Source organism: Notolepis coatsorum (assembly GCF_963971535.1).
Source record: "Notolepis coatsorum genome assembly, chromosome: 7".
Lineage (NCBI taxonomy): Eukaryota > Metazoa > Chordata > Actinopteri > Aulopiformes > Paralepididae > Notolepis > Notolepis coatsorum.
Genome location: NC_140171.1, coordinates 5588363 through 5606536, shown reverse-complemented (window position 1 = coordinate 5606536; position 18174 = coordinate 5588363). Strand labels below are relative to the sequence as shown.

The window sequence follows — 18174 nt, the reverse complement described above, 5'->3', positions numbered from 1 at the left end:
GCGCGTCGCGCCATTGGGCGCACATGTCACATGACCAGAAACGTCAGTGGCCAATCAGATTCGCAAAACGCATGAACCGTTTGGGTTAAGCATAGACGCGTCCCCTATCCGATACATGTGGAGGCAGCCTGTCACATCTTTTCACATGCCAGCGCGGACTCTCATTGGCGAGGTGTAACGTGTGGGAGGCTCACACTACCCCAACCGACCTGTAGGAGTCGCTGTCCACAACGTCCAGATTACCACCCTTCGACTTCCCACCCGCTAACTCTGCCAATTGAGTTAGTATGACGGCCGGCCTAAGCCGGAGGCAACGCAGACAGCCGGATTTGAACCCGGTGTCTCTTGCGTTGGTGACGAGCGCAATGTCTGCTGCGCCACCCAGCCGCCCCACCGTCTATTTGATTTTACTGTAATTTGACAGTAAGTATTTGGAAACCATTGATGCCAAGACATTTACCGTTTTCTTGCAGCTTTTTTTTCTTACAGTTATATAGCGGGACCGTATCAGCCATACATCCTTACAGGAAAACACTTGTGCGGTAATAATAATAACAATACACTTTATTTGTATAGCACCTTCCATACAAGAATTGCAGCCCAAAGTGCTTCACAGCAGTACAAAAATAAATTGACATAGGCATACAATGAGCATAAAATAGACAGAATAAAAGCAATAAAGTGCAGATATGAGACAATAAAGGCAGAGCAATAAAATAGCTCTCATTACAATAATCACAATGTGGATGTAATGAGAAGTGGCAGAGTGCATTAAATAATGTCCATAGCCGGGTGTTGGTGCGTAATTAATGCAAAGGCTGCATCTGCGACTTTCTTTTGTCTTTTGCTGGGAACCTTCATTAGCAGTAAATGATCGTAATGTTATTGATCGTTGAACCTTCAATAGCAGTAAATGATCGTAATGTTATTGATAGTTGAACCTTCAATAGCAGTAAATGATCGTAATGTTATTGATAGTTGAACCTTCAATAGCAGTAAATGATCGTAATGTTATTGATAGTTGAACCTTCAATAAACCAGCAGTAGATGATCGTAATGTTATTGATAGTTGAACCTTCAATAAACCAGCAGTAGATGATCGTAATGTTATTGATAGTTGAACCTTCAATAGCAGTAGATGATCGTAATGTTATTGATAGTTGAACCTTCAATAGCAGTAGATGATCGTAATGTTATTGATAGTTGAACCTTCAATAACCCAGCAGTAGATGATCGTAATGTTATTGATAGTTGAACCTTCAATAGCAGTAAATGATCGTAATGTTATTGATAGTTGAACCTTCAATAGCAGTAAATGATCGTAATGTTATTGATAGTTGAACCTTCAATAAACCAGCAGTAGATGATCGTAATGTTATTGATCGTTGAACCTTCAATAAACCAGCAGGAGATGATCGTAATGTTATTGATAGTTGAACCTTCAATAAACCAGCGGTAGATGATCGTAATGTTATTGGAGGCACATAGTTGACAGAAGAGAGTTGGCAACGGTCCTGTTCCATGTAGGGCTTTGTGTATAAGGAAAGTGAAATGTCCCTGTTAATGGGGGCGACAGTGGATCAGGAGGTAGAGCGGTCGGCTGGTAATCAGAAGGTTCACGGTTCGATTCCCGCTCCTCCCGGGCAGCATGTCGAAGTGTCCTTGAGCAAGACACTCAACTCACTCAGCTTGGCACCTTGCATAATAATAATTATACTTTTCTATAGACACTCAAGGTGCTTTACAATGTAGGGTTGAAATGGCCTCCTTCACCACTACTGTGTAGCACCCAACCTTGGGCTATGCAGGCTCAATGGCTACCATACACTGGCACCAGGCACACATCACACTACACAATGACTACCATACACTGGCACCAGGCACACATCACACTACACAATGACTACCATACACTGGCACCAGGCACACATCACACTACACAATGACTACCACACACTGGCACCAGGCACACATCACACTACACAATGACTACCACACACTGGCACCCGGCACACGTCACACTACACAATGACTACCATACACTGGCACCAGGCACACGTCACACTACACAATGACTACCACACACTGGCACCCGGCACACATCACACTACACAATGGCTACCATACACTGGCACCAGGCACACATCACACTACACAATGACTACCATACACTGGCACCAGGCACACATCACACTACACAATGGCTATCATACACTGGCACCAGGCACACATCACACTACACATTGACTACCACACACTGGCACCCGGCACACGTCACACTACACAATGACTACCACACACTGGCACCAGGCACACGTCACACTACACAATGACTACCATACACTGGCACCAGGCACACATCACACTACACAATGGCTACCATACACTGGCACCAGGCACACGTCACACTACACAATGACTACCATACACTGGCACCAGGCACACGTCACACTACACAATGACTACCATACACTGGCACCAGGCACACATCACACTACACAATGACTACCACACACTGGCACCAGGCACACGTCACACTACACAATGGCTACCACACACTGGCACCAGGCACACGTCACACTACACAATGACTACCACACACTGGCACCCGGCACACGTCACACTACACAATGACTACCACACACTGGCACCAGGCACACGTCACACTACACAATGACTACCACACACTGGCACCAGGCACATGTCACACTACACAATGACTACCACACACTGGCACCCGGCACACGTCACACTACACAATGACTACCACACACTGGCACCCGGCACACGTCACACTACACAATGGCTACCACACACTGGCACCCGGCACACGTCACACTACACAATGACTACCACACACTGGCACCAGGCACACATCACACTACACAATGGCTACCACACACTGGCACCAGGCACACATCACACTACACAATTACTACCATACACTGGCACCAGGCACACGTCACACTACACAATGGCTACCATACACTGGCACCAGGCACACATCACACTACACAATGACTACCATACACTGGCACCAGGCACACATCACACTACACAATGACTACCATACACTGGCACCAGGCACACATCACACTACACAATGACTACCATACACTGGCACCAGGCACACATCACACTACACAATGGCTACCATACACTGGCACCAGGCACACGTCACACTACACAATGACTACCACACACTGGCACCAGGCACACGTCACACTACACAATGACTACCACACACTGGCACCCGGCACACGTCACACTACACATTGACTACCACACACTGGCACCCGGCACACGTCACACTACACAATGACTACCTTACACTGGCACCAGGCACACATCACACTACACAATGACTACCATACACTGGCACCAGGCACACGTCACACTACACAATGACTACCACACACTGGCACCTGGCATACATCACACTACACAATGACTACCACACACTAGCACCAGGCACACGTCACACTACACAATGACTACCACACACTGGCACCCGGCACACATCACACTACACAATGGCTACCATACACTGGCACCAGGCACACATCACACTACACAATTACTACCATACACTGGCACCAGGCACACGTCACACTACACAATGACTACCATACACTGGCACCAGGCACACATCACACTACACAATGACTACCATACACTGGCACCAGGCACACGTCACACTACACAATGACTACCATACACTGGCACCCGGCACACGTCACACTACACAATGACTACCATACACTGGCACCCGGCACACATCACACTACACAATGGCTACCACACACTGGCACCAGGCACACATCACACTACACAATTACTACCATACACTGGCACCAGGCACACGTCACACTACACAATGGCTACCATACACTGGCACCAGGCACACATCACACTACACAATGACTACCATACACTGGCACCAGGCACACGTCACACTACACAATGACTACCATACACTGGCACCAGGCACACATCACACTACACAATGACTACCATACACTGGCACCAGGCACACATCACACTACACAATGGCTACCATACACTGGCACCAGGCACACGTCACACTACACAATGACTACCACACACTGGCACCCGGCACACATCACACTACACAATGACTACCACACACTGGCACCAGGCACACGTCACACTACACAATGACTACCACACACTGGCACCCGGCACACGTCACACTACACAATGACTACCACACACTGGCACCAGGCACACATCACACTACACAATGACTACCATACACTGGCACCAGGCACACGTCACACTACACAATGACTACCATACACTGGCACCAGGCACACATCACACTACACAATGACTACCATACACTGGCACCAGGCACACATCACACTACACAATGACTACCTTACACTGGCACCAGGCACACATCACACTACACAATGACTACCATACACTGGCACCAGGCACACATCACACTACACAATGACTACCATACACTGGCACCAGGCACACGTCACACTACACAATGACTACCATACACTGGCACCAGGCACACGTCACACTACACAATGACTACCACACACTGGCACCCGGCACACGTCACACTACACAATGACTACCACACACTGGCACCAGGCACACATCACACTACACAATGACTACCATACACTGGCACCAGGCACACGTCACACTACACAATGACTACCATACACTGGCACCAGGCACACATCACACTACACAATGACTACCATACACTGGCACCAGGCACACATCACACTACACAATGACTACCTTACACTGGCACCAGGCACACATCACACTACACAATGACTACCATACACTGGCACCAGGCACACATCACACTACACAATGACTACCATACACTGGCACCAGGCACACGTCACACTACACAATGACTACCACACACTGGCACCCGGCACACGTCACACTACACAATGACTACCATACACTGGCACCAGGCACACGTCACACTACACAATGACTACCACACACTGGCACCCGGCACACATCACACTACACAATGACTACCATACACTGGCACCAGGCACACGTCACACTACACAATGACTACCATACACTGGCACCCGGCACACGTCACACTACACAATGACTACCACACACTGGCACCCGGCACACGTCACACTACACAATGACTACCACACACTGGCACCCGGCACACATCACACTACACAATGACTACCACACACTGGCACCAGGCACACGTCACACTACACAATGGCTACCACACACTGGCACCAGGCACACATCACACTACACAATGACTACTATACACTGGCACCAGGCACACATCACACTACACAATGACTACCATACACTGGCACCAGGCACACGTCACACTACACAATGGCTACCACACACTGGCACCCGGCACACATCACACTACACAATGACTACCACACACTGGCACCCAGCACACGTCACACTACACAATGGCTATCACACACTGGCACCAGGCACACGTCACACTACACAATGGCTACCACACACTGGCACCAGGCACACGTCACACTACACAATGACTACCACACACTGGCACCAGGCACACATCACACTACACAATGACTACCACACACTGGCACCCGGCACACGTCACACTACACAATGACTACCACACACTGGCACCCGGCACACATCACACTACACAATGACTACCATACACTGGCACCAGGCACACATCACACTACACAATGACTACCATACACTGGCACCAGGCACACATCACACTACACAATGAATACCATACACTGGCACCAGGCACACATCACACTACACAATGACTACCACACACTGGCACCAGGCACACATCACACTACACAATGACTACCATACACTGGCACCAGGCACACATCACACTACACAATGACTACCATACACTGGCACCCGGCACACATCACACTACACAATGACTACCATACACTGGCACCAGGCACACATCACACTACACAATGACTACCATACACTGGCACCAGGCACACGTCACACTACACAATGGCTACCACACACTGGCACCCGGCACACGTCACACTACACAATGACTACCACACACTGGCACCAGGCACACGTCACACTACACAATGACTACCACACACTGGCACCCGGCACACATCACACTACACAATGGCTACCATACACTGGCACCAGGCACACATCACACTACACAATGGCTACCACACACTGGCACCAGGCACACTACACAATGACTACCACACACTGGCACCCGGCACACGTCACACTACACAATGGCTACCACACACTGGCACCAGGCACACTACACAATGACTACCACACACTGGCACCCGGCACACGTCACACTACACATTGACTACCACACACTGGCACCAGGCACACTACACAATGACTACCATACACTGGCACCAGGCACACATCACACTACACAATGACTACCATACACTGGCACCAGGCACACGTCACACTACACAATGACTACCATACACTGGCACCAGGCACACGTCACACTACACAATGACTACCATACACCGGCACCCGGCACACATCACACTACACAATGACTACCATACACTGGCACCAGGCACACATCACACTACACAATGACTACCATACACTGGCACCAGGCACACATCACACTACACAATGACTACCATACACTGGCACCAGGCACACATCACACTACACAATGACTACCATACACCGGCACCCGGCACACATCACACTACACAATGACTACCATACACTGGCACCAGGCACACATCACACTACACAATGACTACCATACACTGGCACCAGGCACACATCACACAATGACTACCATACACTGGCACCAGGCACACATCACACTACACAATGACTACCATACACTGGCACCAGGCACACGTCACACTACACAATGACTACCATACACTGGCACCAGGCACACATCACACTACACAATGACTACCACACACTGGCACCAGGCACACATCACACTACACAATGACTACCATACACTGGCACCAGGCACACATCACACTACACAATGACTACCACACACTGGCACCAGGCACACTACACAATGACTACCACACACTGGCACCAGGCACACATCACACTACACAATGACTACCATACACTGGCACCAGGCACACATCACACTACACAATGACTACCATACACTGGCACCCGGCACACATCACACTACACAATGACTACCATACACTGGCACCAGGCACACATCACACTACACAATGACTACCATACACTGGCACCAGGCACACGTCACACTACACAATGGCTACCACACACTGGCACCCGGCACACGTCACACTACACAATGACTACCACACACTGGCACCAGGCACACGTCACACTACACAATGACTACCACACACTGGCACCCGGCACACATCACACTACACAATGGCTACCATACACTGGCACCAGGCACACATCACACTACACAATGACTACCACACACTGGCACCAGGCACACATCACACTACACAATGACTACCATACACTGGCACCAGGCACACATCACACTACACAATGGCTACCACACACTGGCACCAGGCACACTACACAATGACTACCACACACTGGCACCCGGCACACGTCACACTACACAATGGCTACCACACACTGGCACCAGGCACACTACACAATGACTACCACACACTGGCACCCGGCACACGTCACACTACACATTGACTACCACACACTGGCACCAGGCACACTACACAATGACTACCATACACTGGCACCAGGCACACATCACACTACACAATGACTACCATACACTGGCACCAGGCACACATCACACTACACAATGACTACCACACACTGGCACCAGGCACACATCACACTACACAATGACTACCATACACTGGCACCAGGCACACATCACACTACACAATGACTACCACACACTGGCACCAGGCACACTACACAATGACTACCACACACTGGCACCAGGCACACATCACACTACACAATGACTTCCATACACTGGCACCAGGCACACATCACACTACACAATGACTACCATACACTGGCACCCGGCACACATCACACTACACAATGACTACCATACACTGGCACCAGGCACACATCACACTACACAATGACTACCATACACTGGCACCAGGCACACGTCACACTACACAATGGCTACCACACACTGGCACCCGGCACACGTCACACTACACAATGACTACCACACACTGGCACCAGGCACACGTCACACTACACAATGACTACCACACACTGGCACCCGGCACACATCACACTACACAATGGCTACCATACACTGGCACCAGGCACACATCACACTACACAATGACTACCACACACTGGCACCAGGCACACATCACACTACACAATGACTACCATACACTGGCACCAGGCACACATCACACTACACAATGGCTACCACACACTGGCACCAGGCACACTACACAATGACTACCACACACTGGCACCCGGCACACGTCACACTACACAATGGCTACCACACACTGGCACCAGGCACACTACACAATGACTACCACACACTGGCACCCGGCACACGTCACACTACACAATGGCTACCACACACTGGCACCAGGCACACTACACAATGACTACCACACACTGGCACCCGGCACACGTCACACTACACATTGACTACCACACACTGGCACCAGGCACACTACACAATGACTACCATACACTGGCACCAGGCACACATCACACTACACAATGACTACCATACACTGGCACCAGGCACACGTCACACTACACAATGACTACCATACACTGGCACCAGGCACACGTCACACTACACAATGACTACCATACACCGGCACCCGGCACACATCACACTACACAATGACTACCATACACTGGCACCAGGCACACATCACACTACACAATGACTACCATACACTGGCACCAGGCACACATCACACTACACAATGACTACCATACACTGGCACCAGGCACACATCACACTACACAATGACTACCATACACCGGCACCCGGCACACATCACACTACACAATGACTACCATACACTGGCACCAGGCACACATCACACTACACAATGACTACCATACACTGGCACCAGGCACACATCACACAATGACTACCATACACTGGCACCAGGCACACATCACACTACACAATGACTACCATACACTGGCACCAGGCACACGTCACACTACACAATGACTACCATACACTGGCACCAGGCACACATCACACTACACAATGACTACCACACACTGGCACCAGGCACACATCACACTACACAATGACTACCATACACTGGCACCAGGCACACATCACACTACACAATGACTACCACACACTGGCACCAGGCACACTACACAATGACTACCACACACTGGCACCCGGCACACGTCACACTACACAATGGCTACCACACACTGGCACCAGGCACACTACACAATGACTACCACACACTGGCACCCGGCACACGTCACACTACACATTGACTACCACACACTGGCACCAGGCACACTACACAATGACTACCATACACTGGCACCAGGCACACATCACACTACACAATGACTACCATACACTGGCACCAGGCACACGTCACACTACACAATGACTACCATACACTGGCACCAGGCACACGTCACACTACACAATGACTACCATACACCGGCACCCGGCACACATCACACTACACAATGACTACCATACACTGGCACGAGGCACACATCACACTACACAATGACTACCATACACCGGCACCCGGCACACATCACACTACACAATGACTACCATACACTGGCACCAGGCACACATCACACTACACAATGACTACCATACACTGGCACCAGGCACACATCACACAATGACTACCATACACTGGCACCAGGCACACATCACACTACACAATGACTACCATACACTGGCACCAGGCACACGTCACACTACACAATGACTACCATACACTGGCACCAGGCACACATCACACTACACAATGACTACCACACACTGGCACCAAGCACACATCACACTACACAATGACTACCATACACTGGCACCAGGCACACATCACACTACACAATGACTACCATACACTGGCACCAGGCACACATCACACTACACAATGACTACCACACACTGGCACCAGGCACACATCACACTACACAATGACTACCATACACTGGCACCAGGCACACATCACACTACACAATGACTACCATACACTGGCACCCGGCACACGTCACACTACACAATGACTACCACACACTGGCACCAGGCACACATCACACTACACAATGACTACCATACACTGGCACCAGGCACACATCACACTACACAATGACTACCATACACTGGCACCAGGCACACATCACACTACACAATGACTACCACACACTGGCACCAGGCACACTACACAATGACTACCACACACTGGCACCCGGCACACGTCACACTACACAATGGCTACCACACACTGGCACCAGGCACACTACACAATGACTACCACACACTGGCACCCGGCACACGTCACACTACACAATGGCTACCACACACTGGCACCAGGCACACGTCACACTACACAATGGCTACCACACACTGGCACCCGGCACACGTCACACTACACAATGACTACCACACACTGGCACCCGGCACACGTCACACTACACAATGACTACCACACACTGGCACCCGGCACACGTCACACTACACAATGACTACCACACACTGGCACCAGGCACACATCACACTACACAATGACTACCACACACTGGCACCCGGCACACGTCACACTACACAATGACTACCATACACTGGCACCAGGCACACGTCACACTACACAATGACTACCACACACTGGCACCCGGCACACGTCACACTACACAATGACTACCACACACTGGCACCCGGCACACGTCACACTACACAATGACTACCATACACTGGCACCAGGCACACATCACACTACACAATGACTACCATACACTGGCACCAGGCACACATCACACTACACAATGACTACCACACACTGGCACCAGGCACACATCACACTACACAATGACTACCATACACTGGCACCAGGCACACATCACACTACACAAAGACTACCATACACTGGCACCAGGCACACGTCACACTACACAATGACTACCACACACTGGCACCAGGCACACATCACACTACACAATGACTACCACACACTGGCACCAGGCACACGTCACACTACACAATGACTACCTTACACTGGCACCAGGCACACATCACACTACACAATGACTACCACACACTGGCACCAGGCACACATCACACTAGACAATGACTACCTTACACTGGCACCAGGCACACATCACACTACACAATGACTACCATACACTGGCACCAGGCACACATCACACTAGACAATGACTACCACACACTGGCACCAGGCACACGTCACACTACACAATGACTACCACACACTGGCACCAGGCACAGGTCACACTACACAATGACTACCACACACTGGCACCCGGCACACGTCACACTACACAATGACTACCACACACTGGCACCCGGCACACGTCACACTACACAATGACTACCACACACTGGCACCCGGCACACGTCACACTACACAATGACTACCACACACTGGCACCAGGCACACATCACACTACACAATGACTACCTTACACTGGCACCAGGCACACATCACACTACACAATGACTACCATACACTGGCACCCGGCACACGTCACACTACACAATGACTACCACACACTGGCACCAGGCACACATCACACTACACAATGACTACCATACACTGGCACCAGGCACACATCACACTACACAATGACTACCATACACTGGCACCAGGCACACATCACACTACACAATGACTACCACACACTGGCACCAGGCACACTACACAATGACTACCACACACTGGCACCCGGCACACGTCACACTACACAATGGCTACCACACACTGGCACCAGGCACACTACACAATGACTACCACACACTGGCACCCGGCACACGTCACACTACACAATGGCTACCACACACTGGCACCAGGCACACGTCACACTACACAATGGCTACCACACACTGGCACCCGGCACACGTCACACTACACAATGACTACCACACACTGGCACCCGGCACACGTCACACTACACACTGACTACCATACACTGGCACCCGGCACACGTCACACTACACAATGGCTACCATACACTGGCACCAGGCACACATCACACTACACAATGACTACCACACACTGGCAACAGGCACACGTCACACTACACAATGACTACCACACACTGGCACCCGGCACACGTCACACTACACATTGACTACCACACACTGGCACCAGGCACACATCACACTACACAATGGCTACCATACACTGGCACCAGGCACACGTCACACTACACAATGACTACCATACACTGGCACCAGGCATACGTCACACTACACAATGGCTACCACACACTGGCACCCGGCACACGTCACACTACACAATGACTACCACACACTGGCACACGTCACACTACACAATGGCTACCACACACTGGCACCAGGCACACGTCACACTATACAATGGCTGAAACGCCTCAGGATGGTCGCCTCTGCCGTCGGTGTGTGAATGTGAGGCATAGATTGTAAAGTGCTTTGGATAAAAGCGCTATATAAATGCAGTCCATTACTGTAAATATAAGCATCTCCAGATATGGATGGCTGTTCAATTTCGATGCGTCCATATATGATATTGTTCCCCCGTCAGGGGAGTATTGAAGTCGTTCAAGGTCACAGACATATACACACACACACACACACACACACACATACACGTACACATACACATACGCACGCACGCACACACGCACACACACACACACACACACACATACAGGGCCGCCTCAGGGGGTGTGCGAGCAGTGCGGTCGCACAGGGCCTCGCGGGAAGGGGGGCCTCGCAAAAAAAAAAAAAAAAAAAAAAAAAAAAAAATTAATTTTTTTTATTATTTTTTATTATTTTTTTTTTTATTTTATTTTTTATTTTTTTGCGAGGCCCCCCTTCCCGCGAGGCCCTTTTTCATCACAGACCTAAAATCTAGTTTTGCTTATATGCTTATATATTTCACATTAGACACGTTTGTAGAATGACTTGTTTCTGGGTCTGCACCTGGGTCACTATTGGAGCTCTGGTGCTCTGCAGCAGGCATTGGTTTCAATGAGGGGAGGGGTTACACTATTCTAAAGCGTCTGACTATTCCGCGCGGCGCGCGTGCAGCATTGTAGTTTATCCGAGCCAAGGTGAAGAGGACATCGTTCGGCAGATGGACTGAAGATGAAAGTTGTTGCATGTTAGACAGTTCAGTCAGGCTAGCCATCCCGGCTAAAGACAGGGACAGCTAGTTAGCTTTAGCTACGTTATAATATTGAGTGCTATCCCGTGTGGTTCAGTCGGGATAGCCATGATGCTGTCGCCGGCTAGTAGCTAGCTTAGCTAACGGCTAACTAACGAGCGAGCGAGGCGAGGCGAGTGGATGTCTTTTCAAAAGAAGCAATACGCCGAAAGGTGTCCAGTCTGCCGGAAAGTACTCGAAGAAGAAGAAGAAGAAATTACACCATGGGGCCAAGAAAGTGTCCTTCCACGTTGATACTGCGTTATGGTGAGTGACCGTGAGTCAACATATGATTATGTACCCGCCGTGGATCTGTCTTTCTCTCTCTGGAGCCTGGTCGACTAGTTAAAGCTACTGTAGCTAACGCTAACGGTGTGTGCCTGGTGCTGGTGGTGAGAGCACCTGGCTGTATGCAGCTACATAGAGCCACGTGCCTGATTGAGCTAACTGTTAGCCAGACGCCATGTGTGGGCTGGCTGGCTGGCTGTCGGCCCACCACGTCCTCCCCACACCCAGTCTCCTCGGCCGGAGCCGTGGCCCCCCGTACTATACCATGAGGGTGGGGTGGGGAGCGAAGGTGGAGGGAGGCGCGCTGAGGCCTTTCGTCAACGTGGAGACCTGTGTTGCGGCCTTTCGCCCTGCGCCCTCGTGCAGCCAGGTAACTAAGATTAATGAAAATGTCATGACATTACCCCACTCTTACTTCCTTCCCCTCCCGAATGTTTTGTTAATAACGATGTTTTTTTCCAGGCAAAACATATGCTACTTCACAACATTTGGAGATACGACATGTGCTGTGTGTGAATGGTGTAGCTTGTGTAGCTTGTGTAGCTTGTGTAGCGTTGGGCCATTGGCCAAAGCTGTGTGTGGCCTGGTGTCACAGAGTACCTGGCTAGCCTATTTAGCTGATGTCGGCCATTGGCTCCTTGCTTTGGTTTCTCTGGTATACCCTGCTCTTCTTGTTGGATTTAAGTGTTGATCTTTGTCCTTTTGAATCTGTCATACATGCTCTAGTCTCTAACACACACACACATGACAAACACACATGTTCTCTCTCTCTCTCTCTCTCTTTCTAACACACACAGTCTGCCTATGGCGGCCTTTCTCGATGGCTAGGCTGTGCTCAAGGATCTTCAGTCACAGTGCTCAGGTATTCTGCCACTGTGTACTCTCTGTTTAGGGCCAAATAGCATTTCAATTTCTTTCCAATGTGTCTCTCTCTCTCTCTCTCTCTCTCTCTCTCTTTTGATCTTTGTCCTTTTGAATCTGTCATACATGCTCTAGTCTCTCTCTAACACACACACACATGACAAACACATGTTCTCTCTCTCTCTCTCTCTGTACACTGTATATTGACTGTAGAACGGGAGCTCTCTCTCGCTCTCTCTTTTGCTATATGTTGACTGTATCATGCCCCGCCTCGGGCAGCGCTATTATTTAAGAATATGTTGACTGTATATATAAAAAAAAAAAAAAAAAAAAAAAAAAATATATATATATATATATATTTTTTTTTTTTTTTTTTTTTTATATACCTTTGGGGGGGGGGGGGGGGCCTCGCGTTAAATCTCGCACAGGGCCTCGCATTTCTCCCAGGCGGCCCTGCACACATACACGCACATACACATACGCACGCACGCACACACGCACACACATACACATGCACACACACACATACACATAAACATACACACACACACACACACACATTTAGAAGCCGCTTGTTTATAATTCCTCACAGCCTGGGTATTGGCTAATATACTGCAGTGGAAGACTATAAATGATGTGTACTATAAGCAGTGTTATTACCTATAGGCAGTGCAACAGTGCATGGCCATACACAGGGGGCGTGTGTGTGTTTGTGTGTGTGTTTGTCTGTTTGTGTATGTGTGTGTCTGTGTGTGTGTGTGTGTGTAAATGATGCATTTATATATAGCGCTTTTATCCAAAACGCTTTACAATTTTGTTCCTCACACTCACCGATGAATTCACACACCGATGGCGGAGGAGACCATGCAAGGTGCTCATTGTTTTCTCCCCTAACCCTTGTGTCCCCGTCTGTCTCTCTGAGTGGATGTCTGGAGTGATAGGGTGTTGATATATACAGATTGCAGCGGCTGTTCTGCCTCATACTGGATCTGAGCACCACTGGCACCATGGAGCTGCTTTACATGCCGTCTTCAGTCTGACCTATAGAGCGTCTAGTGAGTGGTTCTCCTGCCCCCCCCGGGCCCCCCCCCCCCCGGGGCGAATGGCCTTCAGCTGTCTCCTTGTATTTTCATCTTGTATACCAGCGCTTGTATTCCGGCTCTATGCCTCTTTGTTCTTAGTTCTATTTATTACTTTAATTTTAAATACTTTGATTCTATCGCTACTATGTATGCATAGCCTATATATATATACATTAGGGCTGTCAGTTTATCACGTTAATTAGATTGATTAATTACACAGCAAATGATCGCGTTATGAAAATTAACTCAAAATGTATTTAAAAAAAATCTTTATTTATTTTTTATAAAAAAAATCTATTTATTATTATTTTTTTTAATCTCATTCATTCCATAAGAACGTAGAATAAACATTTACAAACTTTTTTTTTAAATGGTCCATTTGCATGTTCTTGGTATCTGATTCTAGGGACATCTATGGATCCCGGGGAATGTATTCCCAGTGTCAGAAATACTGTGTCTGTTACGAGGCTTCAGTAAATTGTAATGAACCAAATGAGAATATCAATAAAAAAAAATGTGACTGTGAATAACACCATGCTAAAATTGACCAGACCTGAAAAATCTAAGCAAATGAATAAAGGGAAGATGATTAAACAAAAGGTTTTGTAGATACAGTACTGAATTCTGCCATCCGGACACGTGCAATTTGAAATATGATTATAGAATATAAAATATCAGGCAGAAAAATGGTTATGCGATTAAAATGCGATTAATTAGATTAATTAATTACAAATCCTGTAATTAATTAGATACATTTTTTTAATCGCCTGACAGCACTAATATATATGCTTATATTACATGTATTTATTGCTCCCATTGCTGCCTATTGCGAACACGGGAGCTCTATAACCCCTGTGCCTGTCTCCCTGTCTCTCTGTGAGTGGATGTCTCGAGTGATGGTGCGTTGATATACAGGTACACAGCCAGCCCTGGTCCCGCCCCCGTTGGGCCTGTCAATCTTCCCTGCGCAGTCCTTGATGTGGCCAACAGCAGTTGCTGCCCTTCCCCGACACACGCCTGCCCTTCCCCGACACACGCCCGCCCTTCTCCGACACCCGCCCGCCCTTCCCCGACACACGGCTGCCCTTCTCCGACACACGCCTGCCCTTCTCCGACACACGCCTGCCCTTCTCCGACACACGCCCGCCCTTCCCCGACACACGCCTGCCCTTCTCCGACACACGCCTGCCCTTCTCCGACACACGCCTGCCCTTCTCCGACACACGGCCAGAGCTGTAAAGTACTTGAGTAATTGTACTTCGTTACAATACTTAAGTACTGTTTTTGGGGATTTGTACTTTACTCAAGTATTATTAGGTTTGTATACTTTGTACTTTTACTCAATTACATTTCAGAGAAAAAATACTTACGTTTTACTCCTTACATTTAAAATGCAGACCTACAAAGTACAAATCTCGCAGGTCCAACGATTTTAACTAGTATATTTGTTTCTCTGGCCGAACTAACGTTAACGTTATTAATCCTGCGGCCGCACTTTATTTAAAAACAGCCAATCAAATCCCCATCAATGGCAAATGAACCCGCCCATACCCATGCTGATTGGTCCTTGTGCAAGACTAGAAAGCGGGGATCTTTGATTAAACACATTTAAAAGTAGAAACTTTTTCACTTTGACTCAAGTGTGTTTTTAGCCAGATACTCTGACTTTTACCCGAGTATGATTTTGAGACGGTACCCATACTTTCACTCAAGTATAATTTCTGGGTACTTTTTACACCCCTGCACACGGCTGCCCTTCTATATACATAAACATAAACAGATTGTTTTTAGTAATACTGTGCATGAGCATTACACTAGAGGTTCCAGTAGTGGGCAGCTTTAAGGAGATCTTTTATTTTTAGAGCATTAACTCTTTGGAATAACCTGCCTCAAAACCTCTGCTGCATTTACAGTAGATTCACTTTCAAAAATAATCTTAAATTGTATTTAACACTGTAATTTTTTTTTTTTTTTTCTCTCTGTTTCTGTGCCTGCATGTAATTTTACTTAGCCATCTTTTTTTTTTATTGATATTTTTTTTTTCTCCCTCCTTTTTCCTCCGATTTTCTCCCATCCCAATGTTAGTCGTTATGCCAATTCCCAATCCCCTTCCTGGTCGCTGCGCTGCGTCGAGGCTATCACGTGCTTCCTCCGACACACGTCTAGCCAATCAACCGCTTCTTTTCACCTGGCAGTGCGGACTCTCACTGAGAGGGTGTAACGTGTGGAAGGATCACACTACCCCCCTTAGATCCTATCCGCGCTGAGCAGGCGCCCCGACCGAACTGTAGGAGTCGCTGTTTACAACGACCCGGACCCACCCCGCCAGCTTTCCCACCCTCTAATACTGCCAATTGCATTAGTGTGAACGGCCAGCCAAGCTGGTGACAACGCCGGGAGCATCCAGCGTCTCTGGCGTTGGTGACGAACGCAATCTCCGCTACGCCACCTGACCGCTACATTTACTTAGCCATCTTAATTGTTAGTTTCATTATGCATTGTGTGTTGAGTACTGACTTTTAATCATTTTGTTTTGCAATAATAATTGTTTTTGT

The 18174-nt window shown here is 48.6% G+C and overlaps 1 protein-coding gene across 1 annotated transcript in view; it reads right to left on the bottom strand.

Moving 5' to 3' along the window:
• The window catches only part of LOC311232594 (tripartite motif-containing protein 14-like), a gene marked incomplete at both ends in the record, with an annotated part of 407443 nt that overhangs the window by 94112 nt on the left and 295157 nt on the right, over nt 1-18174 (bottom strand). The gene's annotated exons all lie outside the window — the stretch shown is intronic.